This window comes from Camelus dromedarius, chromosome 23 (genome assembly GCF_036321535.1).
Source record: "Camelus dromedarius isolate mCamDro1 chromosome 23, mCamDro1.pat, whole genome shotgun sequence".
In the NCBI taxonomy this organism is placed as follows: domain Eukaryota; kingdom Metazoa; phylum Chordata; class Mammalia; order Artiodactyla; family Camelidae; genus Camelus; species Camelus dromedarius.
Window position 1 is genome coordinate 2071634 of NC_087458.1, and position 18911 is coordinate 2090544.

General features: G+C 56.9%; 1 protein-coding gene across 6 annotated transcripts in view; it reads right to left on the minus strand.

Annotated features, from left to right (window-relative positions):
* Positions 1–18911, minus strand: part of GSE1 (Gse1 coiled-coil protein) — a 391422-nt gene that overhangs the window by 76754 nt on the left and 295757 nt on the right. The window lies entirely within an intron of this gene.

Below are 18911 nucleotides of genomic sequence, written 5' to 3' on the forward strand. Positions count from 1 at the left end.
TTTGGCGGTGGGAAAAGACAAAAGGCAGGCATGGAAAGCACGCTGTCTCCCAGATGCCTCTGAATTAGAGGGAACTCAGGAAGGTGATGAACTTACTGGCTTTCTGGAACAGGACTGTGCGCATGTGTGCATGCACGCGTGTGTGACTGTGTGCACACATGGGTGTGGATGTGTTGTAACCATGTGTGATGCCTTGTGTGGCTTGTGCATGCACTGCGTGCGGTTGTATGCATGTGTGCACACAAGGATGTGCACGAGTGCATGTGTGACTGTGTGTGCATGCAAGCTCCCCACGCCTGATGTGAGATGTGTCAGTGTGTGTATACGTATGTGTATGATGGGGGGACCCAGGTGTTGAGAACCTTGGCTTCTGAGCTCCTTTCTTGCTCTCAATGTACTTCCTTAAAAGTTAAGACAACAAAACCAGCCCATGCCCAGAACTGGAAACCTTCAGCCCCTGAGGACCCTGGAAGCAGACAAAGAAAGGTGAGATTAGGGGGCACTGGGGCTGCTGGCAGAACTGCAGACTGCAGGGCACACGTGGCCAGGGCTGCCCACGCTGGGCACAACCATCACTCCTCAGGATTCTGGCAGGAGACCCCAGCTGAGAACCGCCACCTGTCTCCTCAGCTGCCTGCTGCCCGGCTACAAGGCACGTGGGGTAGGGGTGCCAGCCTTGCCTGCCGTCTTCTAGAATTCCAGCCGGAGACCCCATGACACCACCCTCCGGAAGGCGGCTGCTGGGCAGCAGCGGCACGCCCCACTGGGAGGAATCAGGGGCTCCAGGAAGCGTCCCCGGCTGGCATCCCCATGATTGTGCCAACCTGCTCACGCACGCATGTGTGGTTTCCCTCCTCGTGCCCGCGGTAATCCTCTGACTTTACAGCAAATTATTAAAACTCACTTATATTTAATCTGCCTTCTGGAATTAATTGAATTTTTACGCTCAGCAAATGCCACAGTTTGTGCTGCCTCCCGATCGCTGACTTGGAACAGCTAAATGACAAGGCGGCAGACCAACCGCAGGCTCTGCAGACGGGCTCTGGGGGTAAAAAGGCATTAGGAGGTGGGGGGTGTCGGGGGGCCTGCACAGGACAGCCTGTCCCCACCTGACACCCTGAACCACTGAGCAAAGAAGCTCAGTGTATCAACACAGGGGGCTGGGAGGGAGACCTGGGCTCAGTACCTGGGGGTACCGTGCTCGACAGGCTCCCCCAGAGACAGAATCAAGCCAGGAAGGACCCCTCCCCTGGCCCTGGTTGACTGCAGGCCAGGGGAGCTTTGCCCTCTCCCAAGGGACTGGGCTCTGGCCAGCCCCCAAAGAGGCTCAAAGAATGCCATCTCCTTCCTCAAACCTGGCATTCACAGCAGCCCAGCACAGGGGGGCTTCCGACCCCTCTGAACCCCGGCCAACTCCTGCAGCGCAGTTCCACCCCGAAGGCGCCAAGGATCCAAGGTCACGTGGAACCCTGGCATGCTCCCTTCTTGCTGGGACACATTAATCTATGGGGTGCTGACACCTCCAGGGGAGGAGGGGCAGTGTTTGCAGAGCCCTGTTTGGGGTGCTAAGTGCATCCTCTTACATCTGCCAGGTTCAGAGTTCTAAGTGAGATGACACCAGGGCTCATGCAGAAGCGGCCGTGTCTGTCTACTCCCACCCCCTTGCCTCCTGATTTCCGCGCCAACAGCCAATAGCCCACAAACCAAACAGAGGCTAGCCACCGATTTAGAAATTCTGAGCCAAGCCCACCCTAGGCATCCCCACACTGGCACTGTCTGCTTCCTGAATATGACTCATTATCCAGTTGGGGTGGAAGGCTTCGAAAAATGCAGACACCCTGCCCCCTCCACCCCAGCCCAGGTCCCCTGAACCAGATGTGCTGGGTGGCAGGGGGCCTGGCGGGGGCACTGGTGGGGAGTCTGTGTTTTTTTTAACTCCGTGAAATTCAGATGCAGCCAGCTGGGGCTGGGAACCTCAGCCAGCGAATTACAACACTGGAGGGGCTGCACACTGAGCGAAGGTGAGAGGTCAGCCCAGTTCACCAAGTGCGGAAGGTCCACGCAGCTGTGCACACGGTGCGTTTAGTCCCTGGGATCAGAGACAGGAGGTACCACAGGCCCAGTCCCCACTGGACAGCCAAGTTACCTGGCCATGCCTGTCCCTGTCCCCTACGCACACACACTTGCGTGGAGTCAGGGAGCAAGGGCCCCACAGGAACAGTTCACCTGCGTCCTGCCTAGTGTCCCTTCTCACAACAGTGGTACAGAAACAGGAAAGACCCATCAACCCTGCCCTCCCCAGCTCCCCCAAACCCTAATCCCACAAGGCACACTCCAAGGTCTGTCTTGGCCCTCATGTGCCCGTCCCCTTCAGATGCAGCAGAGAGCCCAGCCTCCTCAGCTCCCGGCCTCCTGGGCCCGGCCCCTGGGCCCAGCAGGCTCCCACGACACCACCCCACGCGGCCCTGGCCCGGGCCTGGTCGAGGCGGTGCTGGTGTCTGTTCCCTGGAATCCCTTGTCACCAGACACACTGACCATTCTGGCTCCCAGCAGTCTGCTGTCAAAGCCACAACCTCAGTTGTCAACACTGTCACCTACTTAGTTCCCAGCATGGGCAGGGGAGGGGGGTGGGGTGGGAGGAAACAAGGAGTCTTCATCTCTCGGCCTCTCAGGAAGCCTCCATCTGCCTGACTCCAGCTCCTAATGCAGCAGGAGAGGGAGGCAGGAGGGGAGGAGGGGAGTCCCTCCCCAAAACAGGCCATAGGTGTTTCACCAAATCCTTATTAAAAGCATTCTCCAGGTCAGGCCCAGGGCCCGGCCCCGCCCGGAGGCCATCAGCCCACCTCCACACTCCTCTGCCACCGGGCAGGACCAGGAGACAATGCCCAGGTGTTGTATCTGGGGCCTTAGTCACTGTCGTGGTCCGCTCGGGCTGCCATAACAGAACGCCACGGCCTAGGGGCTTAAAAACAAGTATGTATTTTCTCACAGTTCTGGAGGCTGGGAGTCCAAGATCAAGGTGCTGGTAGGGCTCTCCCCTTGGGGTGCAGACAGCTGCCTTCTCCCTGTGTCCTCGTATGGTGGAGAGAGAGAGCGCCAGCTCTCTGTGGCTCTGCTTAGAAGAGACACTAATCCTATGGAGTTAGGGCCCCACCCTTACGCCTTCATTTATCTCTTAGTTACTTCCTTAGAGGCCCAATATCGGAATATAGCCACACTGGGGGTTGGGGCTTCAACATATGAATTTGGGGGGGGAGGCACACACATTCAGGCCATAACAGCGACCCCTTGACACGCATCAGCCACCGCCACCAGGCTGTGTGGCCAGCAGGACACTTGAACTTCTGGGCATCATCTGGTTATCATGTGTCAAACAGAGATAACAGTCTCTCTGGCAGGGGCAGGCAGGTCCAGATGAGGTTTGACAGGCTCCTTGCGCACCTCCCCGCTGGAGGCTAGATGGCCAGGAGGGCCCAAATTCAATAGCAAGGCAGAGACACCAGCCCTGCCCTCCTTCTCTGGGGGCTCAGCCGCAGCGCAGCTTCCAAGGCTCACCACCTCCTCCCAGGTCCTTCTCACATCTCTGGGAAGTGTCCCTCCAAAGGCTCTGCACGTGCTGCTCTTTCTCAGCTCATCTATTTCTCCCTCTCACCACACGTTTTTCCACTGCAGGGCCATAGTATCTGCAACCCAAGCCACCGCTTGTTCCTCTTTGCTTTCCCTATGACTTGAAGGAACTCACTACACATCAGCAGAAGGCTGCCAGTCGGGACACCTGGCAACTTAGTGCAGGAGCTGAGCCCGGTTCCAGCCACAGGGCCTTTGCACTTGCTGCTCCTGTCACTTGGCTTGCTCTTCCCCCAGGAATCTACTGGGCTGCCTCCCTCACTCCCATCAAAGCCCTTGCTCAGAGGCTTCCTCTGGCCATCCTATGGAAAACTCTGCCCACCACTCGCCCTGCTCTGGCCTTCCCCTTTCCCTGCTGTACCTTTCCTCTGTAATCCCATCTAACACATACCTTATCGATCTTGTCTGTTGTCTACCTCCCCAACTATTGTCAGGTCCAGGAAGTCAGGAATTTTCATTTGCTTAGCTCAGTCCTGGATCCCCAGTGCCCAACATTCAGTAGATACTCAATAAATGTTTGCTGACTACATGGAATGAGTGCCCCGTCCATGGAGGTATTCAACCCAAGCATGGATGATCTTTCAGGGCCGGTTCTGACCCAAGACTTGGCAGTTCTGTGAGTTTTTGAGACGGGCTCCTTGAGAAACCCTGCTCCCGTATGAGGGATTGGAGACCACGCAAGAAAACCAGCCTCCAGCAGTCTCCCACGCTCAGGTCTGGGGAGATCCCCTAACCTCAGCCCTAGGCCCCCTAGGAGCGACACAGCAGGACCCAGCCAGACCCTGCTGCCCCCAGGCCTCCAGGACATGTCACTTTGCCCCGGCCTGCCCAGCACACAGCCCGCGCAGGCATGGCTGACACAGGCCGCCTGGCAGCAGGGCCAGGCAGGATTATCATACATTAAGACACAATTACGCCGTGGAAATTTACAATGCAAAGCGCCCTCCCCAACAAGTTGGCTTCAGAAGTATTCCAAGAATACAAAGCACAGCTGTGTCTGTGACTGACCCACCCCCATCCCCACCCAAGCTGGCCCCAGCCAGAATTTCAAAAGAAGCGGGTGGATGAGACTTCGCAGAAATCCCATTCTGCCCCTAAGGCAGAAGCCCTGCCCACGGAAGGGCCCTCAGGGTCTCTAAGCCCCGCCCCAAGGGGAGGGTCCTCCACAGCCCAAGCCCCACCCAGGAAGCTCCATCCCAGAATTCCTCCAGCCCTGGAGGCTCCAAGCTGGCATCACCAGGGTCTCCTCTTCCTCAGACGGAGCCCTCTTTCTTAGGGGCAAGAGAACCACAAATCCCAAGCCACATGCTGGCTGTGACCTGCAGTGAGGCGGAGCTTCCCACTAATAGGTATTCTTGAGGACCTACTGTGTGCCAGGCACTGTGTTAGCGCCAGCTTGCTACCGTGAACAAGACAAACCCAACCTCTCCCTGTTCTGGAAGCGCCTACAGTCCATCTGGGGAGACACACAAGAAAATACACAAAAAATGCACTGTAGGTGTGTGAGGCAGACATGCAGGGTGGGAGAGGGTCAGCATGCACAAAGGCCCTGACGCAGGGCCATGTGTGAAAGCAGGCATGGAGCACAGCAGTGCCGTTAAGACAGCAGGCTTGGGGGTCAGGGGTAGAGCTCAGTGGTAGAATGCGTGCTTGGTGTGCACGAGGTCCTGGGTTCAATCCCCAGTGCCTCCGTTAAGTGGGTGAGGGGAGATTGCAGGCTTTATTCTGAGGTTTTGAGCAGGAGCCACTTGATCTGATCTAAGTGCTGGCTCAGTCTAGATAGGAATCCTTCTGCCACTTTCTGGCCACAGGACCTTGGGCAGGTCACTTAGCTCTTTAAGCCTCTGTTCCTCTCTGCAAAATACAATAGCCAAAGTTACCACATACTCACTATGCAGGACAGGAGAGAGGACAGAAGCAACGGGCTGGCACACGAGGGGGCAGTGGGAGAAAGCTCTTGGAGCCTCAGTTGCCCCATCTGTAAAATGGGTACCAGGGGCAGGGTGACCTGTGTCTTTGGCCCCTCACCTGGGACCCGAGGTGACCCAGAGCAGACCTCCCGTCCCCCTTATCTACACAGGGGCCCAGCAGCTATGCTGTCAGCGGTATCAACAGCATTAAGGTGAAAAAACTGACTAGGAATTATTTACCCTGCGGCCATAAACCCAGGGGCCGCCATGCAGGAGCAGCTGTCTCATCTCCACCCTCCCAGGTGTCAGCACGCAGTCTGGGGCTGCGCTAGCCTCCTGGGAGAGGCTCCTGCCAGTCGCCTCAGCCTGCTGGGCCCTGGCAGGAGGGGCTGGGAGGAGCCAGAGCTTATCTTAAGATTCACAGGGCCTTCCACCAGCCTCGCTGGCTCCAGGAGAACAAAGGCCAGCAGCCTCCTAACACCAGGTGGCTGACAGTTCAGCAAGAGGCTCAGAGAGGGGAAGGGGCTAGCCTGCAGCTACACCGCACAGGTCTGCTGTCTTTCCCAGCTGCCAACCCCAGGCTCCCCGGACATAGGCGCCTGCTGGACAGAGGAGTCGGCCACTGGGCTTCCGACCAGCTTGGCAGGATCGGCTGAGAATCAGAAAGTGCTGGAGACCTAGGGGGCTGGGTGGGGGGCACCCCGACTTCTCCCGAAAACTACAGGTGGAAAGAAACATCAGTTCCAAGTCAAAGGTAGTGCCTTCTGAAGGTGTGGCTCCCAGGGTGAGCGACGCAGACCTCTGGGCCACTGTCGCACCCTGAGCAGGCGGCACTGCCCTCCTCGCCTGTGCAGTGGGGATGATGCGTGGGGATGATGCCGGGGTGGGCAGAGGGCTAAGCGAGCTAATACGCAGGAACTGCAGGGCACGGGGCACACAGCAGGTGCTCAGAGGGCCCCCCCACACCCCTGCCCCCTGTCGCTGTCGGGGCAGAGCTGGGGGCGGGAGGGCGGGCCCTGAACCACTTCCTCCACCACGGTCAGCAGGGCAGTCTGCTCCTGACAGCAGATAAAAAATGAAAGTGTCTTGAATGCACAGCCCACTTCTCTGGAGGGTGGTCACCACGGGGTCCCCTGTCCCCCTGCTCTGAAGGGCTTTGCTGAGCTTCTGGCTGGCACCGCAGGCAGGCCACCCCACCTCCAGGACCTCAGTTTCCTGTCTGGGACAAGGGGGTGGAGTGATATCACGCAGGGCCTGCAGTTAGGGAGGGACCTGCTTGCTCTTACAAACCAACCAGCCCAAAGTAGGTGGGGGCTCCCCTAGTGGCCCAGTGACAGCCCAGGGGGCCCTGCTGCCCGTCCCCAGAGTTTATAGCAAGGCAGAAGCACGAGGCTCCCAAGGTCATGTGGGCATGGCCAAGGGATCCTGGGACCCACATCGCAACCCCAGGACACCACTGCCATTGAATTTCTCCCTGGGCCTCAAAGGAAGCAAAGGGGCTGTGACACCCATAACACAGCCCTGCTCTTGGGAGGACTGGGTTTCTTGGAAGGAAGAGTATGGAGGGACTTCCCGCTGGGAGCAGGGCTGGAACAGTCTACTGGGGGTGTGATGAAGGAAGCTGCTCAGAGGTCAGCCCTGGGGCTCCGCAAACCCAGCTTCCCCCATCACCGGGGAACCCAGCCCAGGAAGGAGACAGGCCGCGCCTGGCTTCTGCTGGCTTTTGAAAGGCAACCTCACCTCTGGACTCATTTTCTTTCAAAGTTCTTCTTAGGTAGATAAACTCTTTCCTCTTGGATTCTGTAAAACCCAGTGATTTTCAAATTCCAGTTATATCTGAGACCACATCCCTGTAGAATGTGCCTTTCTCTCCAGAATCCACACGACTCAGAAGCATTTGGTAATATTGTGTATTAAGGACGTGCCATAAAAATAAATTGCATTGTAAAAGGGGCCTCTTAACAGACAACCTCGGCTCTGGGGTTAAATGTCTAATTTCATACCATTATCCACAGTGAGATCAGACACATCAAAGGGGACCTGGGACTCTGGGCCTGCTCCCGCAGGACACCAGCCTGGCACAGAGCGGGTTAAACAGGGCCCTCGGGTAGGAAACCCCTTCCAGGTAATGCTTCCCCTTCCTCCCCCTCCACTGCTTTAATACCAGAAGACTCCTCGGGACCAAATGCTCCTGAAGACAGCTGTCAGACACATTATAAAACAGGAAGAAAACACACACACACACACACACACACACACACACCACACACACACACACCACACACACACACACACACCACACACAAACACAAAACGAGGCACCATACCAAATGCCAAAATACCATGAAAATTCAAACAGCTAAAACAAATATAACCATAAAAAGACTAGATTCCTAGAAAAGCAATCTCTGCAATTAAGCAGTTTTCTGCTATATAGTGATAATCACCTAATTATACTATTAATGACAGTTCAACCTGCTTTGAAATAAAAGGACAGTCTTCCATAACAGGATGCCAGCTGTTAGTTACAGATGTCAAACATCTTTAATGCATTATTATTAAGGGGGAAAAAAACTCTATAAAGTGAATACATCCGTATTTCTCCCCCAACCCCATGAAAAAAAACATCACCATGAGCCACGTTGCTTTGGCAGTACCCAGGTGAAAATGGGGAAATAAAACGACACCCCAAGGAGGGGGTCCGAAGGGCAGGCAGGGAGGGGGAAGCCGTGTCCCCCTCGCCTGGGTCTACACGGGGCGTTTGGCCAGACAGGCGCCCACCGCAGCGGGAGACGTGTAAGGGGGAGCTGTACACATTCTAACGGCATCTTTCACTCCTTCCAATGAAGTAATCTCCGGAACCAGGGGGTTTATGCCGGGACCAGACCTCTCGGCCATTCTGCCCGTGCTCCCCCAGTCGACACGCACAGTCAGATGCGTGCTGTGGGAAGCGCTCAGCGGCAGCTAAATCTGGAAGGACTCAGGTCACCCAAGGTGGCAGCTGCCTGCCTGCCTGCCCGCCCGCCCGCCCGCCCTGGACCCTGCAGACATGTGCGCAGGCTTACTCCCTGCCGAGATTTCTTCAAACCGTGTGCACCTTTGACATTTGGGAGCCCCGAAGTGTAATAAATATCCAACTTTGTCTTCTGACAATAGGTGGCCCCATTTAATTAACTGGAACATAAAAAGCTGGGAGGAGGGGGAGAGGGGGTGTGGGGAGCAGCCAGGGAGCTGGGGATTAACCGTTTAAGCAAGTGGCTGGCGGGGCGAGGGGGGCTTCGGCCTTGTCAGGAGAGAGCAGAGCACAGACAACCACGATAAATTGGAAACAGGGGCACTCAGGGGTCCCCCACACAGCAGATCCCATCACCCTGTCCAGATCCCTCGAGGGGCCCCCGCAGATCTCCAGGGTGACAGGGACAGACGCCAGGCCGCCTCCCGCCTTGTGCAGATGGGTGAGAAGGAAACCCTTAGGGCGAGTGGCATCTAGAAAGCATGAGAGAAACCCACCCAAATCTCAGCAGAGCTGCAAAGGGGACAGGCTGGCCTGGTGCTTTCTGGAAGGTGAACCTGCCACGTTCCCAAACCTGCTCCCCTGGGAGCTCTTGGCAGGGTGGCCGGGCAGCCCCTTAGAGGCAGGATGGAGATGCCTGGAAAGGAACTGGTTTGGGCATCTCTTCGGTCAGGTCGCTCTGGTGGCCTCATGACCCCAAGTCCTGTACAGGGAGGGGCAGCTCTGTAGAGTCTGGCTGCTGCTGACCCGCGGGGATTAAGCCTCGGGTTTTAATGGGATAGAAGAGGCTATGTCAGAGGGCAAGAGAGGATTTCAGAGCTGCTGAAAGGCACAGACTGCTCTCAGGAGGAGCCTTCCTAGCTCAGCTTGAACTTGCTGTGTGAACCCAGGCAAGTCACTCTCCCTCTCTGGGCTGCAGCTGAATACTGGCCACTGGGATTTTCCCAGGCTGAATTCTCACTGCAGAGCTGAGGAAAAGCATTCTGGAAGGTCATTTATCCATTTTACAACTTCCACGGCCGGCCCTCAATAGCTTCCTTTCTCTCCCACAAGAGCACCAGGGCCAAGCCAGCTCTGCACTAGTTGGACGTCCTCCAAGAAAAACTCAGGCTCGGGGGCTGCCTGTCAGAGCCAGACAGGAGGCCTGGGCGCTCCTACCCCAAGGGGGGTTCGGGGGGCTCTCTGAACCAGCTCTCCGGGAGCTGGTGGGCCCAAGGTGTCTTTCTGCCTCAGCCAAGAAGGCAGCACCACATCTGCCCAAGTTCTCCCCCAAACCCCCACCACGAGGTGGGTGGCAGAGTTCACCCACATGTCCCAGCCCTCATCCCTTTTTCTATGGAATTCAGCTTTGGAGAAATGTCTCTCAAATTCCTAGGAAGTTCCCTAGAAACGCAGGAGGGACACTCGCTCACAGTGAGTCCACGTGGAGCACCGACGGCCAGAAGAGGGGAGGGAGTTCCCAGGAAGGGACTGGCGAGGGCCGGGGTGCTGCTGGCCACCTGCTCTGGCCTCTCCTGCCGGGCAGCCCTGGCGTTGCTATGAATAGCAGATGTGGAAGTCATCTTTTAGTTTCATAGAGTTTCCAATGAATGAGTTGCTTGAGACAGAAAAACAGCGGGTCCCTGGGACACTGTTCCATTTCACAGCAGTAAAAACTGAGGCTCAGGAAAACAGTCTGGCAGGCTCAGCAGCCCCAAAGCTTAAATCTAGAGCCACCATGTGATCCAGAAATAAAAACATGTCCGCACAAACACATAGTACACAACACATAGGAGCGTAGCAACATTATTCACAACAGCCAAAAAGTGGAAACAGCCCTAATGTCCATCAGTGGACAAATGAATAAACCAAATGTATACCAGCCACACACTGGAACAGTATTTGGCCACGGAAAGGAATGAAGGTCTGACACCTGCTACAACATGAATGAACCTTGAGGACATTATGTTAAATGAAAAAAATCAGACACAAAAGACCACGTACTGTATGATTTCACATACATGGACTGTGCAGAACAGGCAAATGCATCGAGATAGAAAGTGGGGGTTGTCCAGGGCTTGGGTGATGGCATAAAATGGGTCCAGGATTCCTTTGGGGTGAAAAATGTTCTGGGACTAAATGGTGCTGATGGCTGCATACTTTGTACTAAAACCCACTGAAGCGCAGACTTTAAATTTGCTGTATGTGAATTATCTCTCAATAATTTACAAAGCCAGTGGAAACTCAGAGACGTGCAAGGTGGCAAGGCCTGGGAGGGGATCCCTGGGTGCGCAGGACTCCACGTGGGGGTCTTGTTTTGACATTATGTACAGTTTGGGGCCATGATCCTACAGGGAGGTGGAGGGGGTGACAACTGAGAGGCTGGAAAACAGGGGGGTCATTACTGCCTCTGGAATCCAAATGTCAGGGGCTCCACTACTTATTGGCTGTGTGACCTCGGGTAAGTCACTTAACCTCTCTGTGCCTCAGTTTCCACTTCTGTAAATGTGGCTGGTGATAGCAGTGCCTGGCTAAGAGCGAATGTGAACGTTGGAGGAACCAATCCATGGGAAGCCCCTTAAACCCCTTCGCCTGGGACTTCAGGCACCCCCACAGGCAGGCCCAACACTCACAGTCAAAACCATCTCTTCCCAGTCCAGGACTCCCCCTCCTTGACATCCAGGCTTCTGCCTGTGATCCCTCTCACGCAGATTCCCCAGACGGAACAGAAAGCCTCCTGGGCACGCAGAGGTGTCCCTTTCCGGGATCTTCGCTTGTACCTGGAAGAGGTCACTGAGGTCTCATGGCTGCGGGGACCCCTAGGATTGAGGGCGGTCCCAGAAACCAGAGTGGGATGGAGAGGGGGAGCTGGGTTCCAGAATAGCTTCTCTCAGGTTTGTGCTCCGGGTACATCGTTTCACCTGCTCTGGAAAATAAAGCTCCCCATCCTCCTGGGCCTCCCAGGGAGTAGTACGGATGGACTAAAGCGTGCATGTACGTGAAACAGAGAATCCGTTTGGAGACCTTCTAAAGAGACATCCCGCTCAGGAGACGAAGTGCGTGTGGATCTGCACATTGTAAATCACTAGAGCTGTGGTCCTCCGGGGCCCACCTGGCCCCCAAAGCCAATGCCACTTGACAACGGAGATCACTCCTTCCTTCATCAAACTGTCACTTGGTGGTTTCTGGCCCCAACCTCCATCCCAGCTCACTTCCCCATCCCACTGATGGGCGCTGACACCGTCTCTCCAGCTCCCACACACCCCTCCCTGGCCCTGTCACCCACAAGGGACACTGCCAGCCTGAACTCCACAATGGCTCTGGCTCTGGGAAACCCTGTTTGAGCTCCTGTTACCTCCGAATTATCCTTCCTGTGTTCAATGTTACAGGTAGGTCCAGGGGTTCCCCATGGTCCCAACACAGCAAAGAGCACCCCCTACCCCTGCCCCAGGCTCTGAGACCCTCCCTGTGAAGACTCAAAGGCTTTCCCAGGCCCCTGCTGGCGTTCCCACCCCCCCACCCCGGCCCAGGTCACAAGCCTGCACTGTCTGATGCACCTTTCTGTGATGATGGAAATATTCTCTTCCTGACCGTCCAGTATGGTGGCCACTAGCCCCACACGGCCATCGAGCTCTTGAAGTAAGGCCAGTGTGACAGAGGAATGGAAGTTTTGATTTTGTTTCATTTTAATTAATTTAATTTTCCATTTCTGTGGCCGCATGTGGCTGGGTCTGGCCCCTCGCTACTCCAAGTGTGGCCAGTGGATCAGCTGCAGCAGTGCCACCCGGGCCTGGGGAGGATGCAGATGACCTTGGAGCGCAAGGGAGGGAAAGTCCCCATCTGGTTTGTCAGGCACCACCTCGACCCACTTGAATCAGAACCTGCCCCTTAAGATCCCAGATCATTTGAGTACACAGTACACTTTGTGCCTCCTCCCTTCACACTTGCCCCATCTTCCCCTTTCAAAACCCAACAACTCTTGAGAATCTCTTTCCAACATCACCTCCTACAGGAAGCCCTCTCAGGTTGCTCCAGCCAAAGGGGAACTTCCCGTCCTCCAAATCCCTGGAGTCGCCTGCATCCTTCTAAGGCCCCAGAGCTTGCAGCCAGCTCGTGGCTCAGCCTCTCCCCTTCTCAGGTGGCCAGGAGGGCCTCAGAGCCTGACCTGTGACTTACTTTCGATCCTCCCATCAGCCCCTCCCAGGCCTGGCACCCAGAAGGTGCTCAGAAACTGCCTGAGCAGTTGCAGTTGCAAGAAGCCAACATCTTTCCAAACCAGGGCAAGGAGAACAAAGTTGGTTGCAGGCTATTTGCTTTATTATTCCTTCCACCAGGCTCACCCCACCGGTCTGACCCGCTGGCTGCCTCTCTCCGAGCCCAAGCACCTGGGAGGTGACAGAGCCCTGAGTCAAAGGCACCAAAACCAGAATGAAAGGCAGGCAGGTGGAGTTACTGGTTTCAATAAACCAAGCAAAGCCTCATGTGCTTTTCATGACCCTCTCTGCAAGCCGGGAGGAGTGCCGTGGCTTTGTCACACAGCAGGTGTCAGCCCTCCAAGATCTGGACCTCGGGACCCCAGAGGCCCCCGAGCATTGCTGGCAGAGGTGGGTCAAGGGCGAGATCTCTCCTCCTCCAGGGTGCTCCCACTCCCCACCACGCACTTGGCAGCCTCCCCTAAGTCCTGGGCTCTGAGCATCTCCCCCTACGCCAAGGCCTTGAAGACCAATGCTGACCGAGAGCCAAGGCTGCCTGGAACTCCCCCACGCTGACCAGACAAGGCCCCAAAACAGGCCTGTGTGCCTGGGACTCAGACAGGCCACATTTAATCCCATCTGGCAGCTCGGCCTGCCCCCGAGAGCCGTGTCTCTGAAAGCTCACTGCAAGGAGCCGCCTGTGAAGCCTGGGAACCCAGGGCCGCAGGTCATATCTTGGCTCTAACCCCGGAAGCCGCCAGAAACCTCGCTTTTCTGTGTCCTCCTCTGCCAGGCGGGGGATCGAAACCCCCGTCTCCACCCGCCGGGGCTCAGGCAGGAAGTGGCCTCAGCTCCACACACAGGCCGTCTCTGAGGTCTGCGACACAAGCGGGCCAGTCCAGGCGGGGGGCAGGTGCAAAGCCCCAGAGACTCACCCAAAGCCACACGAGCCCGCCGGGGCTCCCAGGCCCTGCCCGCGGCACACTGTGGCGACAGCGTGATCTGAAGTCATCGGTTCCCAAGAAGCAGGGAAGGCACACATGACACGAGACTGCAGTCACAGGCCCCCGCCTGTGCTCCAGCGCTGGGCTGGGGAGGCCTGCGGAGCCTGCCCGGAGTTCCGGTCCCAGCTGGAAACGAGATGATGGTGACAAGCACGCTAACAGCAATACCAACAGCAGGCGAACAGCCGCAGAGGGCCCGCTCCGCACCGTGCGCCCCGCTGGGCGCTGGAAATTACAGGCCCCTTTACTTCTCACAGCAAGCTCAGGAAGTGCCATCCCCCACGGTTTACACTTGAGTAAACTGAGGCACAGAGCGTTCCAGGAGCCTGCCCGAGGTCTCACAAGGGAAAAATGGCAGAGCCAGGATTCAAACCCTGGCCACCCGGCTTCTGAGTCCACGAGCTCAACTAGCAGGCTGTGCTCCCTTACATGTGACAAGCTGGTCGGGGGGGGGGGGGTCACTCCTGCCATCACAACCTGGAGGCACAGAGAAAGGAATACCCAGTGCTGATGGGTGAGCCCGGACTAAGCATGGCGGAGGGGCAGAGGTCAGGCTAGACAGACAGGCAGAGGGTTCACTCCCAACGGCCTTGCCTCCCATGCTCAGAAGCCAGTCTCCATCAAGGAAGAGCAGATCCCAGCAGAACCATTCTGGAAACGCTAACCTACTACACAGAGCGGTTCAATATGGCAGAGGCCTGTTAGAGTCCATCTCAGAGGCAGTTTCCATAAAACCAACCGGATGCTGTGCCAGAACCAAAGGGTGCCCATCAGAGGGCATCTCATGTCCCTGGGGCGCCCCAGCAATGACTCCTGGGAGATCCCAGGAGAGCAGCAGTGGCAGAGGAGCGTGGGCCTCGGGTTCCCTTCTGGCAGGTGTATCACTGTCGGTGACTCCGCGATGCCAGTCTCTGTTGTGAAACTTGGTGGGTCAGGAGCCCTCTGACTAATGCTCCCCTCTCAGGCCAGTCCTGGCGCTGGCCTCGCTGCAACTGTGCTGATGAGATGTGAGTTATCAGCCCCATCAGTGGACTGAGAAACTGAGGGAGAGAAGGGCGAGCGGTTTCCCAAGAGCCTCCTCTCCGGGCGGCTCGCCCGCTTCTGGGTCACAAGTCTCGCTGGCTGCTCCAGCCACTGAGCAATCCCTGCGTGTTGAAGTCGAGGATGAATATTCATGAGCCTGTCTGGTTCCACACTTTCATTTCTGGCCCAAATTAATAATTTACCATGGAGTTTCATAAAAATCAGACATAGCTCATTAGCAGCTCCCCAAAAGTCACTCCAGGCTCCTCACCGGTCCTGGTGAGAGGCCGGTCTTTCTTCTGTGACAAGTAACAAGGCTGTTACTTCGAGAAACAACCCTTATGTGAACAGGACTGGTGAACCCGACACTGGGGGCTCCCGCTGCCATGGGAGGCCACCCAGGTTTGAGCACTCCCCCCCCCACCGAGGCCTCTGCGTGGAGCTCCACCAGATCTGCCTTAGGACACTTCGGAAGCTGTCCCTGGAGGAGGACGGAATCCTTCCCCTGCTAAAGACAAGGCTGCCACCTAACTGGACATGGAGATGGTGGGGGGTGGCGTGCGCACGACAGACTGCACCCCACGTGCTGTTCGAGCACCTTGCTGTGCCCCTATCAAAACAGCAGGCTTCACCCTCCCCCAGCTGACCCTCGGGGGCTCATCCCTCACTTGTAACTAACAGAATGTGGCGTAAGTGACACTATGTGACTTCTGCGGCTAGGTCTAGGAGGCCATGCCACTTCCCCCTGTGAGCCAGGACCCCTGTCTTCAGAGCCCTAACCCCCATATATAGGAAGCACAGCTCCCCAGAGGCAGCCATGCTGTGAGGAAGCCCCAGCCACGTGCAAGGGCCCCACGGGGGCGCTCAGACCAAGAGCCCCAGCTGAGGCCTCAGCCAGCAGCCACAGCATCACCTGCCAGACGGGAGAGTGAGACGGGCCCTCAGATGATTCCAGAGTCTAGCCACCAAATTGCCTTCAGCCTTCCAGTCTCCCTAGCTGAGGCCCCAGGCCTTCAGGAGCAGAGACCAGTGGTTTCCCAACCTGCCCTTTCTGAATTCCTGCCTCACAACATCCATGAGTATATTAAAACTATGCTGTTTTATAACCACACATGGGCTTAAGAAGTCCCCCTCCCTCCCAGGGAGTCCTGGTCCCCTGCAGACCCACCCACCAGCCACCCAACTGTTGACATGGCCCGCCCACCCACGGCCAGGACCCTGTGGTTAATACAGAAGTAAGGATGGGTTAAAATCTGCCTGTGCATGAACCTTCCCAAAAGAGAAGTGGTGGGGGGACAGGGACATCCTGGCCCTGGGCCCTTAAGGCCCCAGATAAGGCTGAGACACTCACTCCCAGAGTGGGTGAGAAGCCCGTGTGAGCTGCCAGCCCTGCCTCACCTCACCCCGTCCTTTCTCCAACTGCTCGCAGGCAGGCAGCCCCACCCCGCTGGGCCCCTCCAGTGAGTTCAATTAAGACCCAAGCACTATCTCCTCCTCCCCTTCCTTTATGTTTCCTGCCTGCCCCCCCTTTCTCTTGTCAGATAATCACGGGAAACCAGCAAACGGTTGACACAGTTACCAAGACAACAGAAGTTAGGACCGGCGAGGAGGTCTGAAAGCTAATCCTAAATGAATTATAGGACAAGAGTGACAAGGGGGTGGGGACCAGTGTCGGGCAGCTTCAAAGAAGGCCCCAAGGTACGAGACAAGGTGCCGTCTGCCTCTGGAGGTGGGCTCTGTTGCTGGCTTGAGGGTGACACTGGAGTCCGCTGGGGGTGGGGAGGTCGGAGAAGGCATTCATTAAAATGAAATTCTCCACCAGAGACGATCTGGCCATGCCACCTACCATCCAGTAAGACTCAGGGCCCAGGGTTTACCCAATATAGATTTTCTGACGTGGGGGGCAGTGGGAAAAGGGCCAGGGCGATCTAATCAAGGCGATTCCATTTCTTCTTTACTTAGTTAGAACTTGCCATCTTGTGACCAGAGCGCTATGCACGGCCCCAGCTGGCCGACAGCCATTTCAAGAAGTTGAGCAAAGCAGCCTGCCCAGCCCCAGGGGCCGCAGGCAATGCCCTCCCTGCCCCGGCCACTGCCCTCATCAAGCAGGACTCAGCCAGGCCCCTCGGGAAGGGCCTCCTCTGACGCCCATCCAGAATCTAACACAGGCAGCACAAAGTCCACGGCCGGGAACTACGGATCCAAAGGTAATCGCAGCTAACGGTTCTACAGCACGTGGTCTGGGCTTCCACGGATGAACCTGGAACCATCGAATGCTCATGACAGCCCGAGGAAGTTGGCCCGCCATTGGCCAGGTTTAACCGATAAGTAAACTGAGGCCCAGGGGGAAGGGTATAGCTCAATTGGTAGAGCGCCTACTCAGCACGCAAGAGGTCCCAGGTTCAATCGCCAGTACCTGCTCCAAGCAGGAATCAATGAAAAAACCCAATTACCTGCCTCTCAGAATCCAAACAATACAGGAAACTGAGGCCCAGAGAAAGTAAGTAACCTGCCAGACTCACATGGCCAGGCAGGAGCTGAGGCAGGATCGCCCCCAGTGCTGTCGCCCCAGTCTTTGTTCCAGCCAGGGCTGCAGCATCAGAAGTTTGCTGATCTGGGGCCGGCGAGGCCGCCAGGGCCACCACGGAACCCCAGCTCCCGGCTGCTACCTGCCTCCTCCCGAGTGCAGGCCCTGGAAACCCACACACTTTTTTCCTAGGAGGCCCTTCCTGGTTATTCTACACCCTCTGCCCCCAGCCTCCCCTGACCTTTGTCTAGCTAAGGGCCCCGGTGATAATCACAACCCCATTCTCAAACGTCCCGGGGACCAGCTGCCCCAGCTCAGTTTCCACAGGCAGGCCGAAGTGTTAGACCAGTTCTCACACTTGAGCGAGCATGAGAGTTTCCTGGAGGGCTCGCGAGCACAGATTGCCGGACCCCGCCACAGAGAAGAAGGAGGCGTGGGGCAGCCAGGGTGTGGGCAGAGGGGGGCCACTGAGGCCAGAGACCTGAAGACAGGGAGGTGTTAGCCTCGGTAGGTCTTGTGAAGGGGTCCTCGAGAATCTGCAGCTCGAATCCCTCCCAGCTGATGCTAATGCTGCTGGCCTGGGAACCCCACTTTGAGAACCACAGAAGAGTCAGTCCGGGCTCAAAGGCCCCCTGCCCTGCTCTCTTCCTGCAGGACCCCATCACTCTGAGGGGAACCTCTGCAGACAGTTTGCTTCCACGAGGGAGGCTGTCAGGGCCACCTTCCTAAAACAGATGGGACAAGGCACACCACCATCTGACCCACCTGCATCTCCAGATCCCCCCCACCTCTCACTGCCTCCAGGCTGCCAGTCTGGTCCAGCCTGCCACCTGTCTGGCCTGAGGCCACAGCAGTCACCTCTACGTTGGTCTCCCTACTGCCTTCTGACCACCTGGACTCTCTCTTAGCTCTGCAGCCAGAGGAGCTGCTGAATTTGTACCACCTACCCCACCCCCCAACTCCCAGCTCCATCTCCCCTCCACCCTCTCCCCATGGCTCATGCCCTTCAAGGACTCAGGGCCTTTGTACATGCTGGACCCTCTGCCTGGACATCTCCCCTTCAGCTCTCTCCAGGGCTAACACCTCCCTGTCTTCAGGTCTCTGGCTTCTCTAGCCACCCTCTGCCCACACCCTGGCTACCCCCTGCCTTCTCCACAGCCAGCACTGTGGGATACAGAACCACATGCTCATTGCTAAAGCAGAGGGCACGGTTCTTGGGAGCTTCTTGGCTGTATTTCCATGTGCCTGGGCCAGTGCCTGGCATGTCATAAACATGTATGGAATAAACAGATGAATTTGGCTACTTTAAAGCCCTGGGTTCCCACCCACTTACAGCATTGGCCTCATGACATTCAAGCCCCGCCCCAATGCGGTTCAACCCACCCACTGGCTTCTCTTCCCACCACACTACATCATCCCTCCTCGTCAAGCTCTCCCCTCCCCAAAAACTATCCCTTCTGGCCCTGGGGTGCAGTGCAAGGGCCACCATCTCCCAGGGGCCTGGCCCAGCCCCACCGGGGTCATCTCTGCTTCCCACCAGCTGGGTCCTGTCCACCCTGCCCAGACTCTGAGGGCAAGGGCTGGTCCCAAGGCTGCTGCCTGGCCTCCGGGGTCTGGCACATGGGATGGAACAGA